Source organism: Monodelphis domestica, chromosome 2, assembly GCF_027887165.1.
Source record: "Monodelphis domestica isolate mMonDom1 chromosome 2, mMonDom1.pri, whole genome shotgun sequence".
In the NCBI taxonomy this organism is placed as follows: Eukaryota; Metazoa; Chordata; class Mammalia; order Didelphimorphia; family Didelphidae; genus Monodelphis; species Monodelphis domestica.
Genome location: NC_077228.1, coordinates 139,627,396 through 139,647,803, shown reverse-complemented (window position 1 = coordinate 139,647,803; position 20,408 = coordinate 139,627,396). Strand labels below are relative to the sequence as shown.

At 36.2% G+C, this 20,408-nt stretch overlaps 1 protein-coding gene across 2 annotated transcripts in view; it reads left to right on the top strand.

Annotated features, from left to right (window-relative positions):
- CNST (consortin, connexin sorting protein) overlaps nt 1-20,408 on the top strand; it is a 126,807-nt gene that overhangs the window by 49,654 nt on the left and 56,745 nt on the right. The gene's annotated exons all lie outside the window — the stretch shown is intronic.

Genomic DNA, 20,408 nt, shown 5'->3' with positions numbered 1-20,408 from the left:
ATATCCCCAAAGAAAATAATACCCTAGGATTAAAGAGATTTTTTTCAAACTTCATAGTAGCTTTAGAATAGAGGTTCTTTAACTGTGACCCATAGACTTCTCAGGGATCCATGTATACTTTTCAGAAGTTCTGTGAACTCAGAAGGAAAAAACATTAACATCTTTATTTTCACTGACCCTTAATTGACATTGAGCATTTCTTCCATTTATAAATGCATGTAGCTAACATTCTGAAAAGAGATCTCTAAGTTTCACCAGATTGCCATGTCAGTCTATAACAGAAAAGCTTATTTTCCTTCTTTTTAAATTATTTATTGATTTGTCAACATTAAATGAGGGATACAAACTATTCACAGTTCAAAATTAACTGTTCAGATCTGTGCTCTAAGTGAGTGCTCTTATAGATTTGTCATCCCCATCCTAAGGGATGTACATAGGTTCCCTAAACCTGAACAGCATTGCAGATTGGCCATTTTTAATGAGGTTTTTTGGGTTGTTCCCATCTTAACCATACAATAAAACAATATCAAACTTACTTTGAATTGCATTGCAAATGTCCAGTTTGTAATTCATTTTTACATTGGCTGGCTAAATTGACTACATAACTCATTTGGAGCCATTTGGCCATAAGTGAAATGTATTGTTTATGGTTCACTTAGGGGAGGCTAAATCTAGGATTCTTTTCCCTGGGTTGTGAAGTGCCCTGTGGAAAAGGCAACCTAGCAGTATAACATTAGGAATGTATGGTAGGGATCTGGTACATCTGAGGATGAGATTTTTAGCTTCCATTTTCCAGGGCCTCCATTGATGGATTTAGCTTAAGTCTGTGATGAAAGGAGAAGAATTGTTAACTGCTCATCTTCTCTTCCTGTCACTGACTAATTAGAAATGTGTTCAGTTTATCCCAGTACTTCAGTTATATATGATTTCATCAGCTTATATTCTCCTCCTCTTCAGTACTACTCCTCTCTGACTTAACAATCTGTTTTCATGAGTAGCTGTTACCAAAAAATTTCACTGATTTCATGGCGAACCCTCTGGTGAGACACCTGCCTTTCCAATCAAAGCTAAACTGCTATATATTCTATTGCAGGGCTTTTCCCCAAAGCCTTTCCAGATTGACAGTACCTGCTAGAGCTTAGGCTATCCTCTCACAGCCTTAAAGAGCCCCAAGTTCACTTCAATATCATGCTAAGATCTTAGAGAAGGACTCTATTATTAAAAAGTCTTTGTTTTTCAACATTTTACTCCATTAGTTAATTTAAACACTTTGTAAATTGTTCATTGGTAAAGATTTTTAAACTTTTAACTTTAACCCATATTTTTAGGTAACATGATGAAATAGAATACTGTACTTGGAGCTAGCAAAATCAGGGTTTGAATCAGGCCCCAAATATTTTCTAGCATATGTCTATAGATATCATTTTATCTGTCTGAGCCTAAGTTTTCCTTATTTGTAAAATTGGGATAAAAATAATACCTCCCTCATCAGTTTGTTATGAGAGACAAATAAAATAATTTTTGTGAGATGCTTTCCAAACCTTTAAGTGCTCTGTAAATGCATGCTGTTATTTATCAGTTTTCTGCTCATCATTTTTGAGGGGGTTAAGATGAACTTGAATAAGTCACCCTTGGATATTTAGTGTTCTACAGCCAATTGTTCAGATGGATTAAATAACTGAATTTATTGTTAATACTGCTTAAATTAACCTGTGGAATTACTAAAAATACATTCAGGACTACTGTGACAAGGAAATCACTTTAAAAAGACTGATATATATTAATTTAAGGTCGCCAAGGAATTCAGCTATGTAATTCCTAAATGAAAACTCAAGTCAGCAGTCAATCTTTTATGGAGTTTAATTACAAGAGGAGGAAGAAAGGAATTAGAGATAGAGAGAGAGAAAAGGGAGAGAAGGGAATAGGGCTTAAATACCCCTTCTGTTTAGGCTGGGCCAAAAGGCCCAAGCCCTTAGATAGCTGGGGCAAAGAAAAGAGATCAGTCCCTATTACTCACGTGACCAAAATGGAGAAACAGTCTCAGAGGCCCCCACCTACAGCTTCCTTCAGAGCAAGCTTCTCAGAGCACACTCCAACCACTCAGACAAACTTCTCAACCCCCCCCCCCCCCGATTCTTCAGAGCCCTCCCCTCAGTTCTCACATCTACCAATCACTGTCCATCAATTTCCCTGTGCCAATGGAGGCTCTAGCTTAACCCAGGACTGCCCAGAGGTCTCTGGCTTTGCACATGTCTGTTGAAGGTCATAATTTCAAATAATTAAATCTTTGATCCTTTGCTACAGCCCTTCCTAAATCCTGTTAACCTGAGTAGGGTAGAGATTGGAATAATTAAATTTTGATCTATGCTGCAGCCCTTCCTCAATCCTGTTAGGACTGAGTAGGGTGGAGATTGATTCCAAGTATCTCCATTGTATCAATTCTAAAATCAATCATGACTCAAAGAAATTCCTGTTCTATGCTTAAGCATAGGTCAAAGTCCTTTCCATTGTTCAGCAAAAGGTTTCTGTCCTAAAGTAATCTTAAGAAGGGAGGAGGAGGAAACTCTCATGCCAATGGGGTTCACATTCCAATAGCCAAGACCCACTATCAATAGGAAATTTTTCAAGTATGAAATTTCCCAATGGTGAAATTTTCCAACATTTATAAGTCTAAGAAATTTTAAGGTTTACACTACACTGCTATCAGACAGACTGACAAGGACATGCATTTCATCTTGTTCCCACTTTGTCTTAATATCTCTAGCTGGATATCTGTATTTTGAAAGTTTTTCATTTTATGTAATTTTGAGCTGAGTACTAATGTCATTATTGAGCAACAGGGTAGTAATGTTAATAGGACACTATACTTAAGGTTCACATCCTACCCATAGATACTTACTCAATAACTGTGTGTATCCCTGGGCAAATTACTGAATTCTTTGTGCTTTAGTTTCCTTCTCTTTAAAATTAGATAGTTGGATTCTGCTCTTAAGATAGGCAACCGTTATATCTATAATAATGCTTCATTTCTATTGAAGCTTTTTTGCTGAATTTCCAAAGATATTTTGTAGTTCAGATTACGGAAATTTGCTGTGTAATGCATACTTCTAGCCACTTCAGTAAAATTGTATAGACTACAGTAATATGTTGCAAAAACTGCAGTAATCAAGAATTCCCAACCCCTTAAGGGTAATCTTTCTTTAATTTCTGGTGGTGGAAATCTAATCCTATGTTACTATCATAAAAGCAACTTTCTATAAACACATCTGTATGATTCATGTTTTTGTTTCATGGTCCTTGGTTGACATATTCATTGAATTAATGCAGATGTATAGACATTTGAATCCTAACCATTTCATAGGATATGTCTAGACAGAAACCACATTGGATTGTTTGACATATCCAATTATTGTCATCCTTTACTCTTGCTTTGTAAAATGAGGTGTTTATTCCAAACTATTTCTGTGACTTTTCAAATTATTATATGCTCTGAACACATCGACCATCTTTTTTCTTTTAGGTGAGGAAATGTTAATTTTTCTGTAGCTGCCTTGGAGTTGCTATTAACATTGTATGGTGTGATTTTTTTTAAACCTTCTAGATTCTATATCTATTTTGCTATGCAAAAAGTATATGTTAAAACTGACATAGTAGATGTTTTAATTGCTCTAATCTGTTCTTCCTATTAAGCTTTAGAGTCTTTAAGCAAATTCATCCTTAGCTTTTTCCTTGATAGTCTTTGCTCAGTGTATCTTGCCTGTAGAAGACCTGGGTATCTATTAAGATCATCTGTTGGCTCAATTTAACATCTAGTCAATCTTAAAACTCTGTCTCTAGCCAAAATAGTTGTTTCATGTTGTATTCAGATAGTTGTTTTCAGTGTATAAATCAGTTGTGGCATCATGACTTGAAAGACATACTCCATTCAGTTCAGAAATAATGATATAGTAGTAGTCTCTCGGTAACCGAGGATGACGATTGTCTTTGTGCATTTTCATCCATGGTGTATAGATGAGTGTGCACAAAGACACTTGTGCATGAAGGAGATTTAAGTGGAAAAGTTGATGCACAGAGACAGTCCCACTCTTGGCATTGGAAGCCTGGGTCCAGTGGCACGAAAAGTCATTACACCTGGAGACTTCCTCAGCTGCATTGGATGGCCGTGTTGTCCTTTGTGCTCCAACACGCCCTAAGCACTCCACAGTGCCTTGCTGTATCTCCATCTCAGCCATTGAACCTTCTTATTGGTTTCTTCCGTCTGTTCAGCCAAAGCAGTCTTCACATGCTGGGTGAGCAAAGCTCTGGTTCACCAGGGGTCCACGACTACCCAATGGCTACCTTCACAAGGTTTAGCCGGCCTGTCGAAGCCGTTGCCCGGGGTGTGGCCACTACTGCATGCTAGCAGCTACTGGGAGCCACAAGTGAGAGCTGGGTGTCAGGTGAGGGTCAGAGGTTGGAGAGTGTAACAAGGGAATCACAAGAGCTGCCCTAGGAGGGCACGACAAGCCCTCCATACCAGAGATACTACCCCTCCCTGAGCACCCCATACACATGATAATGGGTTTAATATTAGACAAAATCATAATAGCCTCAAATGGCCTTACTGGAAAATGCCATGGGTTTATTATTATTATTATTAATTGTTCTTGACAGAATAGTATTGGAGGCAGGCATGTTTTTGGTGTTTTGTTTTTTTTACCCCTTACCTTCTATCTTAGAATTAATACTGTGTATTGGTTCCAAGGCAGAAGGATGATAAGTGCCAGACAGTGGGGATTGAGCGACTTGACCAGGATCATATAGCTAGGAAGAGTCTGGGAACAGATTTGAACCCAGGATCTCCCATATCTAGTCTTGGCCCTCAATTCACTAAACTGTCCATCTACCTGCCCCCAAGTGGCATGTTTTAATTAAATAACAGTTCTCAGTGTTAACAACAAATACAGTAGTGTTCTCAGATTACTTGAGTATATTAAATATATTTATAATATATGAAGAAACCATGATTGTGGAACTGGGTCAAATAATTTGTAATTAATTAGGCGCTATAAATGTTATGATGCTTTTGAGTGGCTTGTTCAGTGATTACTGAATCAATAATAAATTGATTTTACATCACTTGGAAATTTTTATCCTGCCCTTTTTTACTCTTTAGCCAATATATCATTTTCTTGCATGCTTATATAGAGATTTTTTAAAAATCCTTTACATTTTGTCTTATAATTGATACCAAGTGTCATTTCCAAAGGAGAAGAGTTACTAGGGCTAGGTAAATGAGGTTAAGTGACTTGCTCAGGGTTACAGTCAGGAATTATGCCCAAGGCCAGATTTAAACCAAGACCTTCTGTCTCCAGGCCTGGCTCTCTATCCATTGAGCTCCCTAGCTACCCTGAATTTAATAGGTTTTTTTAAACTCTTTGTACTGATTTGCAAAGTACTGTACTTTGTATAATGTTCACGAACAACTAATTGACCTATATTTGGAAGGGTCATGAATGTTTTCACCTTTTGGTAGATGTATGATCTATTAGGATCATGGTAGAGGAATTCAGTAAAGTGTTGTGCTAGTGATTCATATTCCTCTCTGAAGCATTTGAGACAATAATTATAGATCTTCTCAGACTCAATTTTACAGAGAAACTAAAGTTTTGATTACCTCCCTTGACATAGATGCCCTTCTGTTCATTATATTAATGGTGGATAGGCTTTCTTTTTCTCATTTGAACCAATTTTTTCTTGTCATTTTTTAACTTATTCATTCTCCTCTCATTTCTTTGCTTCTCAGGCTTCTGAGGTAAACTGTTTTACATTGAATTGTGTCTTTTGTGCTGCTGGGACTCCACGTTTCCATGTAGTCCTTTGTAGACCTTCAATAGTTTTTCCAACCCAGTTTTTTATGGTGTTCTTTCATGCCTGACCTGAGTCATGTTTCTTGATATTTCCACTTTTCTTTCTTTGGTTCTTACCATGGCAGTAGCAACCATGTATATATAGGTCCTGACATCTTTTTACATTTCTTGTCAGCTACGGTGAGAAAATAAATGGATTTATGATTATTGTAGCAAATGCCAACTTTTTCGTATTACTGTTTTGGTATAATTGGTCTGTTTTGGGGGGACATGTCATCAAACTCAAAAAAAAGGCTTTCAAAATTCTGGCATGTTAAATGCTATCTAAGTTTAGAAATGAGTTATTTATTGTAATTGACCTGAACTCATCAGTAATATATTGTATGACTTGGAGCTGGGTACTATTGACAAAAAGCATTATGAAACCTTTGTCTATAACTGTTCAGATCTCTTCTCCAAATTTGTTATGATGTAGTACCAGTGCATAATGAAAGTATTCATACCTTGATTTCATTTCATGCATGCTTGTGAATTGCCTGCACTATTGTTGAGCATCATCTGCACTTAAACAATTTTAGCAGGCAGAGTATTGGCTTGGTATTTCTGATTTGTTTTGGGATAGCCGTGTGATAACAGAAAATAATGGAGAATCACTTGACTCCTTTATACTCTATGTCATAAGTCATCATCATGATGATTCTGAGTAGGGAAAGCAACTCCACTATCCTATCTATTTCTTTGACTGTTAGGAGCAACTCACATCACTGATCAAGGTTCTAGCCCTTATCACCATATTACAATTCATCAATATTTCAGGGTTCTTCTTAGACCTTCCCAGCTGTCATAATAGTCTCATAGTGCATGGAGTTGCCACTGTACAATACATTGGTTGGCATTCACTAACCATCATATTCCTACCACCTTTTAATATAGATTCCTGGTGGTGAACCTATAGCATGTGGGCCAGAGGGGGCACTCAGAGCCCTCTGTGATTATGCACACTGTCTCCCCAGCATAGAGTTTGTCAGAAGTTTATTACTAGAAAGCCAGAGGGATGTGGGACTGGGCTGCTCCCCTCCCCCTCTCCACACTGTGGAGGACATTTTTCATATCACCCACCCCTCCAAAAGATTTGCCATCACTGGCATAGATAGTGGCTTGGATCTTGAGAATGTTATCATCATGTCTATTTCATTTTCATCTTTTTTCATGGAATTCAGATAGCAATGGTGGTAGAAAAAGTCATTATCCTGCTGTTATTGTTTTGTATTTAATGTATGGGTTATCACATAGATGAATAAAATAACTGCTGATTTCAGCTAAATATCACTTTTGAACTTGAATAAAAGTATTAGGCTATAAACTCTTCCTCCATAGGCTCACTAAAAGCATCCTTGGTACACTTAAAGTAGCAGCTAGGACATCAGAGATGATATATAATTTACCTTATTCTCATATAATTTTAATATCATCTTTTGTTGTTATTGTTAAGTTGTTTTCAATCATTTCTGACTCTTCATGATGCCTTTCATTCTTTTTTTTTGCATCAAAGTTATATACAAATGATTGTGGACAATATTTCAGTCTGTGATAGTAGTCCAGTTCTATTACAATTTGTTGATTGAGTTCCCCAGAATATCTTGAGTCTTTCTTTATATAGTATGGAAAATTTATCAGCTGACCATCCATGAAAGATAGTAAGGTATAAATTGTATAATTTATATATGTATAAGGTATAAATTCTAGACTCCAGGCCATTTCTTCCTAGATAATTGGTAGATATTGTATTTTTATGATCTCCAGTGATTTGTTGCACTACTCTTGCTGAATCTTTGTTTAATCGTTGATCAACAATTGGGACTTTTTTTAACTTTACCTTCTTTTTCTTTATCCTTTACATTCCATCTTAGAATCAGTACTGTGTATTGGTTCCAAAGCAGAAGTGTGGTAAGGGCTAGGCAATGGGGGTTAAGTGACTTGCGTTGTGTTACATAACTCTTGACTAAATTTGAACTGAGTACTTTCTGTCTCTAGGAATGACTATCCACTGAGCCAGCTAGGTATCTCTAAATTGGGACTTCTTAACAATACCTCTCTGTAATTTTTGGTAGCAATTGCCTGTTCCTTAATTTCTATCCTTTAAAAACCTTTAATTCCATAAACAAATCCTTTTGTTTGACATTTCTGTCAGCATACTATTGCCCTAATTCATAGATAACTTTTCCATGGAGGGACCTTTGATTCTATTTGTTCTATTTTTAGATTTTTGCCATTTTGTAGGCTCTATCTTCAGGTAAAACTACTTTTGGTTATCTTTGTAAAATCCAATGTCATTTACCTATTATTTAATGTTACTATTGCTTGGTATAGTGATGTCTACTTATTCCAAAAGAATTTCTAATAGTGCTTGATCTGTTAGTGGTGTATACTCCCCAAATGTCCATTAATCTCAAAGCTTTTAAGTGAGGGCACCTGGGTAGCTCAGTGAATTTAGAACAAGGCCTAGAGACAGGAGGTCCTAGGTTCAAATGTGGCCTCAGACACTTCCTTGCTGTAGCAGTCCAGCCCATATGTATAATTAAGAGGCAAGGATTGTGTGTGGGCACATGGCCATTCTGCGCATGGTAATGAACTCTGTTCCCAGCATGGCCAAGGTTAGGGGGCGAAATCTTACTTCCCTTTGTCTTACCCACCTGGGATAAAACCCCACCTTCACCTTGTCGTAATTTACAATTATCCAATGGCAATACACTATGTAATTCATCAATATGTATTGGGTACATTTGCATGTCAAAGAGATTAAAAAGAGAGCTCACAGCCATCTCCATATCTCTCTCTCTCTCTCTCTCTCTCTCTCTCTCTCTCTCTCTCTCTCTCTCTCTCTCTCTCTCTCTCTCTCTCTCTCTCACAGACCTCACAGGATTGCCTAACACTATCTTTTCTCTCTTCTCTCTCCTCTCTCTCTCTCACCTGAAACCTGGCCTTTGGCCAGGCCTCTCTCTTTTCCAGTGCTAATACCTCGCACTCTCTAATTCATCCTACTATACTCTGTTTATTCTCCTAACTAAGCTATATCATCCTCTGACCAGTGAAGTGTTAAATTGGGATCATTGGACGGAATTAGCCTTTTGAGAGGTTCACTGATCGGAGTATGGCTGCGGCTCCACTGTAATCAATATGGCCTGGTTTCTGACTCATTTCTGACATCTCAGACTTGGCTCCATCACACCCTTTGTGGAATCCTAAACTACTATCTTTTCTCTATCTTTCTTATCTTGTGGCTTCTCGCTGGTAAGAGGCTACACTTGCTTTGTGACTCTGGGCAAGTCACTTAACCCCCATTGCCTAGCTCTTACCACTGCTCTGTCTTGGAACCAATATACAGTATTGATTATAAGACAGAAGATAAGGGTTTTTTAAAAAAAGCTTTTTAGTAAGGAAATGTTCATCTTTCCCTAGCTATCTTTGAATGGTGGTCCATATATTCCAGTAATATTTTGGGGTAGGTATTATTTTTACTTTCTAAATAAGTATAATTCCTTTTACTTCATTAATAAGAATACATTCCATTCAAAAAGGAATAGCCTTTGTCTTTTTCCCAAATTCTCCAAAGAATAAGTTCTACATAAAAGGATATTGATATATATATATTTATTTTATTCTACTTCCAAGGTTTAGAGGCAGGTTTTTTTCTATTGACTATTCATTCTGATTAACTGGAGTTTTAGGAACTGAAAAGCTAGTTGTATGTTTGTAGAGATATCAAGGTTTCAAGATTGTGGTTTCTAATACTTCCCTGGCTTTATTCCAGTTTCCAAAATTGTTATAACTAGAAGTTATTAAATACTTTTCACCCAAGAGAGTTGCTGTGCCTGCAGACTTCCTGAGAAATTCATGGTCTTAATATAGTAGTTTTAGTCACTTAAAACTTTATTAGGTGAGGAAAATGTGGAATCAAAAAGGTTTTTCTCTTAAAATTAATCCCACTTACTGTGCCATAAAAAATGATGAGCAAGCTAAATTTTAAAAAAACTTGGAAAGAAGTACATAGGATAATGAACAACAAAATTAGAATTTTATACATAGCTACAGACTTAATACTTGAAGAATAACTTGTGAATGTTACTTCCAAAGAATGAACTGAAAAAAAATGGAAACATGAAAGCTGTAATATATATACATATATATATACACATATATACACATATATAGTATGTTGTATATATTGTATGTTGTTATATATATATACATATATATGTCTCCCAGATGATACCTCCTTTGATGTGAAGAGGTGAAGAAAGGACTGAAATACTTGTGAATAAATTCTGTTAACTAAAATAAATTAAAATTTTTAAGTGGAAATTTTTTTAAAAATTATTCCCACTTAAAATCAATGTCAGTTAAATTTAACTTATAAAATCAAAATATCTACAAAATAGTTTGCTAAAAACATGTAATGAGTGTTTTTCTCTTGTTCTCAAGAAATGTTGTTGTTCAGTTGTTTCTCCATTGTGTCTGACTCTTCATGATCCCTTTTGGGGTTTTCTTAGCAAAGGTTATAACAGCTGTCTTCATCTTTTTATTATATCTTAGGCTTTTAAAAACAGGGGGAAATAGATCACTTGAGATTCCTCATGGCATTTTATTTTTTCTAGGCTATTTGTCTCAGACATTGGAATGAAAATTCTACATCATCAATAATTGATTTCTGCTATTCCTTTTACCACTCATTTTCAAGAAATTTTAACCTCCAGGGCTTAGCAGAATGTATGGTACATATTAGGCACTTAATAAATGCTTGTTGATGGAAAAGCTTATTAATTGTCAAAAGGTACAGGGTCTAAAAATTCTAAGTTAATTCCTTCATTTGTGTTCTAGAATCAAATTTAAAATCATAGTGAGTTCATAAAACAGTATGCACATTCCAAATCAGAAATTAAGCTTGCAGTTTGGTATCAGATAATTACAAAAATCACACTTAAAAAACACAAATTAAGTCAAGTTTCTTACATTTCTTCTCTAGGTTAATCTGGAATCATTTTTCACATATACTGAAACCGATACTATTTATTTATAAACATCAATGATTGCATGCTGTGAATTCACTTGAGAATGTGACAAAAATTATCCAGGGAGTCAATGGAATTTGAAAAGAAATAAAAACCAGTATATAGATTTATATAATATATTATTTGCATAATATATTATATATATATATAAATAATAAAAATATAGAGATTTTAAAGCCCCAGGATTTTCAGTTTCTGCTGTGGTCCTCTTAATTCAATTTATTTTAATTCTCATGTGATTATTATTTGACAGAAATGGCATTCATTCCTTCTTGTTCAGTCATTTTTTAATCACGTCCAATTCTTTGTGACCTATATGGGGTTTTCTTGGCAGAGAAAAATGGAGTGGCTCACCATTTCCTTCTCCAGTAGACCAAATATTTATGTACCTACTGTATGCAAAGGTACTACTGGGTAAGCATCTAAGTCCTGAGGATATAAAGACAAAAACTGAATAGTACTTGACTCCAAGGGTCTTAAATTCTGCAAGGGGTATAAAAATATATACTGAGATCATTAAATACAAAATAATTTTGGTTGTAGGGTAAGGAACTTGAAGTGCTTAGGGAAGGTGGGATTAAGAAAAGCTTCATGCAGATGGTAGCTGACTTGAACCTTGAAAAGAGCTAGAGATTTTATGGGGTGAAGATGAGAAAGGAGAGAATGCCTCTGCAAAGGTACATTGATAAGAGATTGAATGTCACATAGGATCTGCAAGTATGGGCTAGTTTGTATGAAACTAGATGATTGAAGAGAAAGTTAGGTGAAACAAGCCAAGAAAGTTTAGCTGAGGCCAGATTAGAAAAAGCTTTAATCGTGAAATAGACACAAATTGCAATTTGTTTCAGAGGTAATAGGGAAACACTAAAATTTATTAAGTAGAAGAGTGACTTTGGGCTTTTAGGAATGTCAATTTTATGACTGTATAGAAGATGAATTGGAGGTAGTGGAAATGGAGAGAACATTTAGAAGGTTATTGCAATAGTCTTTATCAATAGGGAATGAATTCCTGAATTTGTATGGTGACCCTGTAAGTTGATTGAATTGGATAATTGCAGATGATTTGAATAAAATTGATGGTGCTGTGATAGAGTTGGGCCTTGGAGTCAAAGATTAGAATTCAGGGGTATACTCAAGCTCTTAGTAGCTGTATGGCCATGGGCAAATCACTTAAATTCTGTTTGTTTCAGTTTCCTAATCTATAAAATGGGAGTAACAATAGCTCCTACCTCCCAGATTTGTAAGGATCAAATGAGATAATGTAAATTGCTTAGCCCAAATTTGGCACAGAGTAGGTACAATATAACAACTAGCTATTGCTATTGATAAAATTGAGAAGGCTTGATTAGTGATTGCATATAGGAGATAAAGAAAAAAATTATCTACTTGTTAGACCTGAAAATCTCTAGAAACTCATTCTGCAATATAAAATCAACCCAGAAACTCACTTCCTCAAATCATTTTTCACCCTGGGTGGAACTTGCCTGAACCTACTCACCCTAACTCCCTTTTCTGTTTGGGTTTGTTTTGATGTTTTGTCTCCTCCCACTACATATTGAGTTTCTTGAGGGCAGGGGATGGTCTTTTGCCATGATACAATGGAGAGAGTGCTGGGAAACCTGTGGCGTGTGTGTTGAAAGGGGCTGCTCCCTTCCCCCTCTCCATATGTGCCTGAGGACATTTATTATATGATCTGCCCCTCTGCCTATCAGCACAATGGGAGTGCTTCCTCCCTCCCCTGTCTAGGATAAGGTGGGGGGCTCACATGCAACATGAAGGTTGCAGTTTGGGCATGCAGTCTCTAACATTTCTAAATGGTTCATCATCACTGGCATAGCGTCAGGAAGACATCTTCCCAAGTTCATATCTGGCCTCAGACATTTACTAGCTAAGTGACTCTGGGCCAATCACTTAAAAAAAGTAAAAATTAACTGTTTCTGCCTCAGTTTCTTCATTTATCAAGTGAGCTGGAAAAGAAAATGGCAAAACACTCCAGTATCTTTGCCAAGAAAAATCTCAAATTGGGTCACAAAGAGTTGCATGTGACTGAAAATGATTGAACTACAAAATAGTAAGAAATGTTTATTGACTTAGAATAGGAAAGATAAGTACAGTTTGGATCTTCCTGGTAGAAGTGGCCATCAGACTATTGCTCATAAGGGACTGACACTCAGTAAAGATGTGAAAGATCAAAGCCACTGAGCTGAAAAGAATAGGGAAGGTCCTAGGACAGAGCCCTGGGGGCACATGAATGCTTAGAAGGTAAAAAGTAGGTAGTGATAGTTTTGAGGAATTTGTGAAGCATTTAGATAAAGAGGAGAATCTAGTGAGAGAAGCATCATCCAGGGAGAGGAGCTTATCCAGAAAGGGTGGTAAGTATTTTCAAAAGCTTCAAAGAGGTCAAAAGGTATGGGGTCTGAGAAATGTCCATTCGATTTAGTAATTAATAAGTCATTGATAATCTTGAAGTGAAGAGAACAGTTTCAGCTCAGTGACTGTGGGAAGCTTCATTGCAAAGGGTTAGAGAAAGAAGTAGAAGCAATGAATATATGCCACTTTTCTAGTAACTTAACTGTAAAGGAAAGGATAGAGATAAGTAAATAGCTTAAAAGGATATTAGAGCCAAGTTAAATTTTTTTAAGGGTTTCAGAAGGCATGAGTGTATTTCCAATGGATAAAAAGAGTTTGAAAATTAGTGTCAAGTTAACAGCTGTTTATTTAGCCCTGGTTTGCTGTGTGCTGAGTGCTGGGGGTACCAAGAAAGACAAAAACAGCCCCAGCCCTTAAGGAGTTCACATTCTAATGAGGGGAAACAACATGCAAACCACCATGTTTTAACAAAATATATCTCTGTTTTTGTATCTCTTGGTATATTTACTTGATAAATTGGAGAACATCTCAGAGAAAAGCCTTTCTGATTAAAGGGAACCAGAAAAGCTTCTGCAGAAGGTTGTATTTTAAACTGAGACTTCACGGAAGCCAAGAAGCAAAAGTGGAAAGGGAGAGGAATCTAAGCTGGATGTTTGAAGTGACAAGACAAGTCTTGATCAATGTCTCCATATAATTACCCTGATTAGTAACTTATGATGTACTCCCACTAGATGTCATAAATTTAGGGCTAGAAGAAACTTCAGAGATCATCTAGTCTTTGGGATAGGAGGATAAATTAGGAGAAGCAACTGGCCCAAAGTCACTTAAGTCAAAGAGCAGGGATTTTATTAAGTGCCTGCTATTTGTCAGGCACTGGATGCTAAGGATACAGATACAGCAAATGAAATAAGCAACTAAATTCTGTAGTTATAGCCTTTCTAACTTTGAAGTGTTTTCCCAAACATTTATCCCATTCTTGTTTTCATCTGAGTAGAAGCAAAAGATAAAATTGATAAGGCTTGTTAAGTATTAACTGAAGTAAGATGTTTTTAAAACTCCCTCTTATTCCCCTTTCCCCCCAGGGATTTTAAGAGACAAGAATGTCTCCTAAAGATAGAATAGTAATAGCAGGTTGGGAAGCGATTAGGAAAGGCCTCTAGCAGAAGGTAAGGATTGTGCTAAATCTTGAAAGAAACAAAGGGTTCTAAAAAATATGGGGTAAAGGAGAACATCCCAGATATTTAGAATACTTAAGCATGAAAGATGGAATATAGAATGTTATATGCAAAGAACAAGTAGTTCAGTGTACTTGGGTATAGAATAAAATTTAAGACTAAAAACAAGTTCTTGTGAAAAGCTTTACATATCAAACAAAAGAATTTATATGTTATCATAAAAGCGTTAATACCCACTTCAGTTTATTGAGTTGGGAAAGGGGTGTGACTTGGTCAGATACAAGCTTTAGGAAAATCACAGCTGAATGGATGATGAATTAAGAGTGAAAAGAACTTGAGGCAGGCCAACCAGTGAGAATCATTTTTGTAACAATCTAGGTGAGTTGTGATGAAGAAGCATAGGTTATATGAATAATGTAAAGTGAGAAGGAGAGATTGACAACCAGGCTGATGGACAGATCAACTTGGGAAGCAGTGGAGGAGGGGCGAAGAGAAAGTTGGCTCCAGAGTTCTCTTCTCCACCCCACCCCACAACCCTCAGCATTCTCTTCGCCCCTCCTCCACTGCTTCCCAGGCCAATCTGTCCATCAGCCTGGTTGTCAGTCTCTCCTTCTTACTTTACAATAAAGAGAAAGTAAACCTGGCTTTTAGGAAGACAGATATGCCTCACCAGGCCACAGTTTGGATAGGTTGGTTGAATGAGAGTTAGAATTTGAGTATGATACCCACGTTTTCAACTTGGGATCCAGTCTTTACTAGATTGTCATAAGGATCCATGATCTATCAAAGGTAAAGAACCTCTGCCTAAGACTAACATTTTAAAGTATTTGAAAAGTAATAGGCCCCTTCTCTTTATTCTCCTGGCACCAATTTGAACTCTAGAAAGTTGAAACAGGAGAAACAAAGGAGCAAGGCATATATAGGTACAGTACAAATTACATATTAAAAATTATGGTTATTAAAATGCAGCTGCCATGATGTATAGTGACTTATTGAATGAATAAGACGGAATAGTTTCATTTTTTTCCCCTAAAACTCTTTCCTTCTGTTTTAGAATCAATACTGTATATTGGTTCCAAGTAAGGAAAGTAGTAACGGCTTAGGCATTTGGGATTGTGACGTGCCCAAGGTCACATGGCTAGGACATGTTTGATATCAAATTCGAACCCAGGTCTTCCCAATTCTAGGCCTGGCTCTCAATCCACTGAGACACCTAGCTGCCCCGGAGAGGAAATATTTTGATAAAACCTCTGTGTACAATTTGTTACAAAACATAGTTCCATGAAATGTTCATTGAGATATTAAGGCTTCCAGATTTTAAAAGTTCCCAATAAAAAGAACACCACCTCGGGGCAGTTGGGTAGCTCAGTGGATTGAGAGTCAGGCCTAGAGATGGGAGGTCCTAGGTTCAAATTTGACCTCAGACACTTCCCAGCTGTGTGACCCTGGGCAAGTCACTTAACCCCTATTGCCTAGCCCTTACCACTCTTCTGCCTTGGAGCCAATTGGCTCCAAGACAGAAGGTAAGGGTTTTTTAAAAAACCACTTAATAATTAAAGCTACCTAGCCTAAAAGAATAATATTACTTCATATTAATAATTAAAGGTTTGTTTGTTTTTTTTACTTCACAGGATTCACTGAACTAATGTTGGTCAGTGTTATAGAGTCTAGAAAAATATCACAGAAAAATTTTCAGATCAAAGGAGACATCAATGTTTGAACTTGAATTAGAATTCATCCCCTCCTCCTTAGAGTGAGATTAGCAGGAATTTCCATTGGAAATTGTATCCTATGTTCATTTTCTTTTAGTAAGTTGTCTCCACAGAGCATAATGCAGGAAAAACCATTTTTGCCAATTATTTTGTCTCAATGAGATAAAGCAGTATTATAAACAGGCATTGTAACTGTATTTTATTTTTTCAAAAGTTTGCTTTTTGCATTTTGTGTTTCTGTAATTGTATGTTTTGCACTTGCATTTGTGCAAGTATGTTTTCATTGATTATTTGTTTTCATTAAAATTTTCTTTTCTTTGATTTATATACCTAGTGCAGGTTAGCATAGATAAGGTGTAGCAATAAGAATAGAATAAGATAACTGTAAGATTAAGACTATTTTGAGGGGGGGAATATATTAATAATAAGGTTATATATAGCTTTATAGTTACATTGAATAGTGATCATACGGGAGAGATTTTTTCTTTCTTCATATGCAAGAAGGGGGGAAATTATAAGGATGATATTAGAAAGTAAGTTTTGTTAAATTAGTTTAGAGATAAGAAGTAGAGAATCTGACTTGAGAAAGAATTGGAGTTTCAAACAGAGATGAGACAGTATCAGTTACAAGTCTAACGGTTTTTCTGTGAAAGTTGGTCTCTGGCAGTTGGCAGAGTTAGACTCTCTGAGGGCTTGGAGGCGGTAACATCTTTTTCTCTCTCACTGTCTGAGGTAGAAGGAAAGGAGGGAAAGACCTGAAGGAGCTAAGTGTTTTCCTTTCCCAATTTAGGAAGCACTAGTGACTATTGCTGTTTTTTATAGATTGTTTTAACTCTGAGAAGACCAAAGAAAGACCTGGTCTTTGTTTTGGACTCTGAGTCTGCTAGACTGGTCAGAAAATCCCATAGTAGGGACCTTGGAAAACCTAAGCAATAAGTGAGACTACATGCTTAGATTGGGACAACCCCAGACCAACAGTCCCTGAGGTTATTACCACTGTCCAGATGTCAGAGATAACTCTGAAGATCCAGTACATAAGCCCCCTAAATTTCATGGGAGCCCAACACAAAGAAGGTAGAGAAGGCAGAGGAACCCAGAGGACCACAGCAAAACTAAGCAGGGCCAGCTACCCTACCCAAAAGTACAGTAGAGGGTAACACCTGTCCCCAGAACAAAGCCCCACTTCAGCAGAGGTGAGTAAATATAGTATTGATCAGTATCAAAATTATTATAAATGTAAAGTCCCCCCCAAGAAAGAGGGAACAATACCCCATAAAAACTGTTAACAGTTTAATTTTTTTAAAAGACTACATGAATAACTAGAAATTAAGCAAGAGCTTTAAAAGAAATAAAAATTTTTGAAGAATTAGAAGAATAGATAGCTTAGAAAAAGTAGTAATCTTTACTCAAAAAATAGATTCCTTAAAAACTAGAAGAGACCAAACAGAAATCTTCATGACAGCAAGAAGTATTAGAACAAAATCAACAGATTAATTAAATAGATAAAAAATATAATATACCTGATGTCAAATAACTAACATGTTAAACAAGCCAAAGAGAAATAATTTAACAGTCATTGGACTCACTAAAAACCCAGGTTTCATCCCCATTTTCCCCCAAACAAGCAAAAAAACTTAGATGCAGTATATTTCTTTTTTTTTTTAATCCCTTACCTTCCATCTTAGAATCAATATTATGTATTGGTTCCAAGGCAGAAGAGTAAGAGCTAGACAATGGGGGCTAAATGACTTGCCCTGGGGTCACACAGCTATATCTGAGGCCATATTTGAACCTAGGACCTCCCATCTCTGACTCTCAATCAACTGAGCCATCTAGCTTCCAGACACACTATATTTCAAGAAATAACAAAAACTACTTGGATATAATAAAACCAATAGGTAAGCTTAGATAAAAGGAATCCAACAATCTGCTCCTAAAAGGAACCTCAAAGGTAAACGTCCCAGAAATGTCATAGTAAAAATCTGGAACTCTCCCATATAAAAGCAAAAACACTTTAAACATCCAGGAAGAAAAGGATGAAGTACCAAGGAGCTATAATCAAGATCACATGAGAACTGATATATTTTACTAAAAACAGGAAGAGGTATTAGAATGCAATACTCCAAAAGACAAAAGAAACTGATTTATAACTAAGAATAATTCACCATGCAAATCTAAGTTTAATCTCCTGGGGGTAGAGAGAAATGTATCTTTAATGGAATAGAGTTTTCAAGCATTTCTGGTGAAAAAAAAACAAAATAGAAACTTTGAAAAATAAACATAAGTCCAGAAAAACCCAGAAATGTGTATTTCTTTGAGCAAATAGAAAGAACTGTATGACAATGTAGTATTAACATTCTAATAAATAGAAGAAAAAAATAGTTAATTACCAAACAAATTGAGGTCTATGAATGTATTGGAATATTGATTCCCTATAAGAAATGACAAGAAACGATTTCAGAGAATCCTGAATAGTATAAACTGACAGAGGGAGGTGAGCAGAACCAGAATAATTTATCCAAAGGACAGTAACATTATAAAGAAAAACAAATGACCAACCGTGTTTCCAGATGACCCATGACAAAGATTTTTACATTACCTACTTTGTGACAAGGAATGATAAATACCAGACATACATATTTTTTAACATTGCTATTTTGTGAAATAATTTTTGCATAACTATTTTTATTTATTATACGGGTTTTTCTTTCAGTTTTAATCGTAGAGGAAGAGGTTAGCAATAGTAATGACATTGTTAATGTTTTTAAATCATACAAAAGAAAACAGAAGTTTAGAAGGAGCTTGATCTCAAGGTACTTTATGAATAATTAATGTTTTTCAGAACTCAAAAGTTATATATATACCATGACCTTTATTTTATAACACAGAGAAGCTAAATCACTGTTAATGAAGACCTTCCAACAACCAACTTCCAACCCAAAAAAGGTCAAAAAGCCCCTCTCAGCCCTTATGCTGGCCCACCTTTATATTCCAGCAACTAAACACCAACCACCAGTACCCACCACACACCCAGCGGCCAACTTTCCTGCAACTGCCAGCCCTAACTGTCAGCAACTGACAGGCCAACCAACCTACACTGGCCCCTTTTTATATCCTTCTACCTCACTTCCTGTCTGCTTTCTCGTTTCTGTCTCTATAGTTTCCACTTCCTGTCACTGTGGGCTGGTTAATCCCTATACATCTCTATGGTAAGAGGACCTCCAGATCCCCTGTTAAATATAAAAAAGGAATAAAGAATTCCTTTTTGCAGTATATAATGTTCTCCTGGTTCTTTCTGCTTCTTTCACTCTGCATCAATTCCTGGAGGTCTTTGCAGTTCACATAGAAATCCTCCAGTTCATTATTCCTTTCAGCACAGATGAAATCAAAACTATAAATAAGCACATGCTAAATCCCTCCTGATTAGAGAAATGCAAATTTAAAAGGTACCACCTTATAGCTAGCAGACTGGCCAATATGGCAGCAAAGGAAAGTAATAAATGTTGGAGGGGATATAGCAAAATTGGGACATTAAAACACTGTTGGTGGAGTTGTGAATTGGTCCGACCTTTCTGAAGGGCATTTTGGAATTATGCTCAAAGGGCTTTAAAAGAATGCCTACCCTGTGACCCAACCATACCACTATTGGGTTTGTACTCCAAAGAGATAATAAGGAAAAAGACTTGTACAAAAATATTTATAGTTGTGCTCTTTGTGGTGACAAAATTGGAAAATGAGGGGGTGTCCATAGATTGGGAAATGGGTGAATAAATTGTGGTATCTAATGATTAAGTGACTTTTAAGCATAGTCACACAGCTAGTATCAGAAGCAGGATTCAAATACAAATCTATTGGGATGGTTAATACAGTTCTTTGTGTATCGCACTAGGTTACATGAAAATCCCTTGAAAAAATATTTGCATCAAAGTAATTCTATATTTATTATTAGTAATCTACATGTCATTATTATTATTTAGCCCCATAGTTTTTATAAATTAATTTATTGCAAGTTTATAACCCTTAATATTATAGTAACACAGAAACCAGGGGTAATTTGAAGAACATTTTCATACATTGCAATGTACTTAACCAATATAGACATAGATTCACTATATACCTGAGATTATACCTTGCTGAATCAATAACCTTGGATTTCCTTCACAATCAGCCTCCTCCATTCCTACTTCTGTGCTAATAACAGAGCTGGAAAGGCATTCAATCTCACTGACTCTG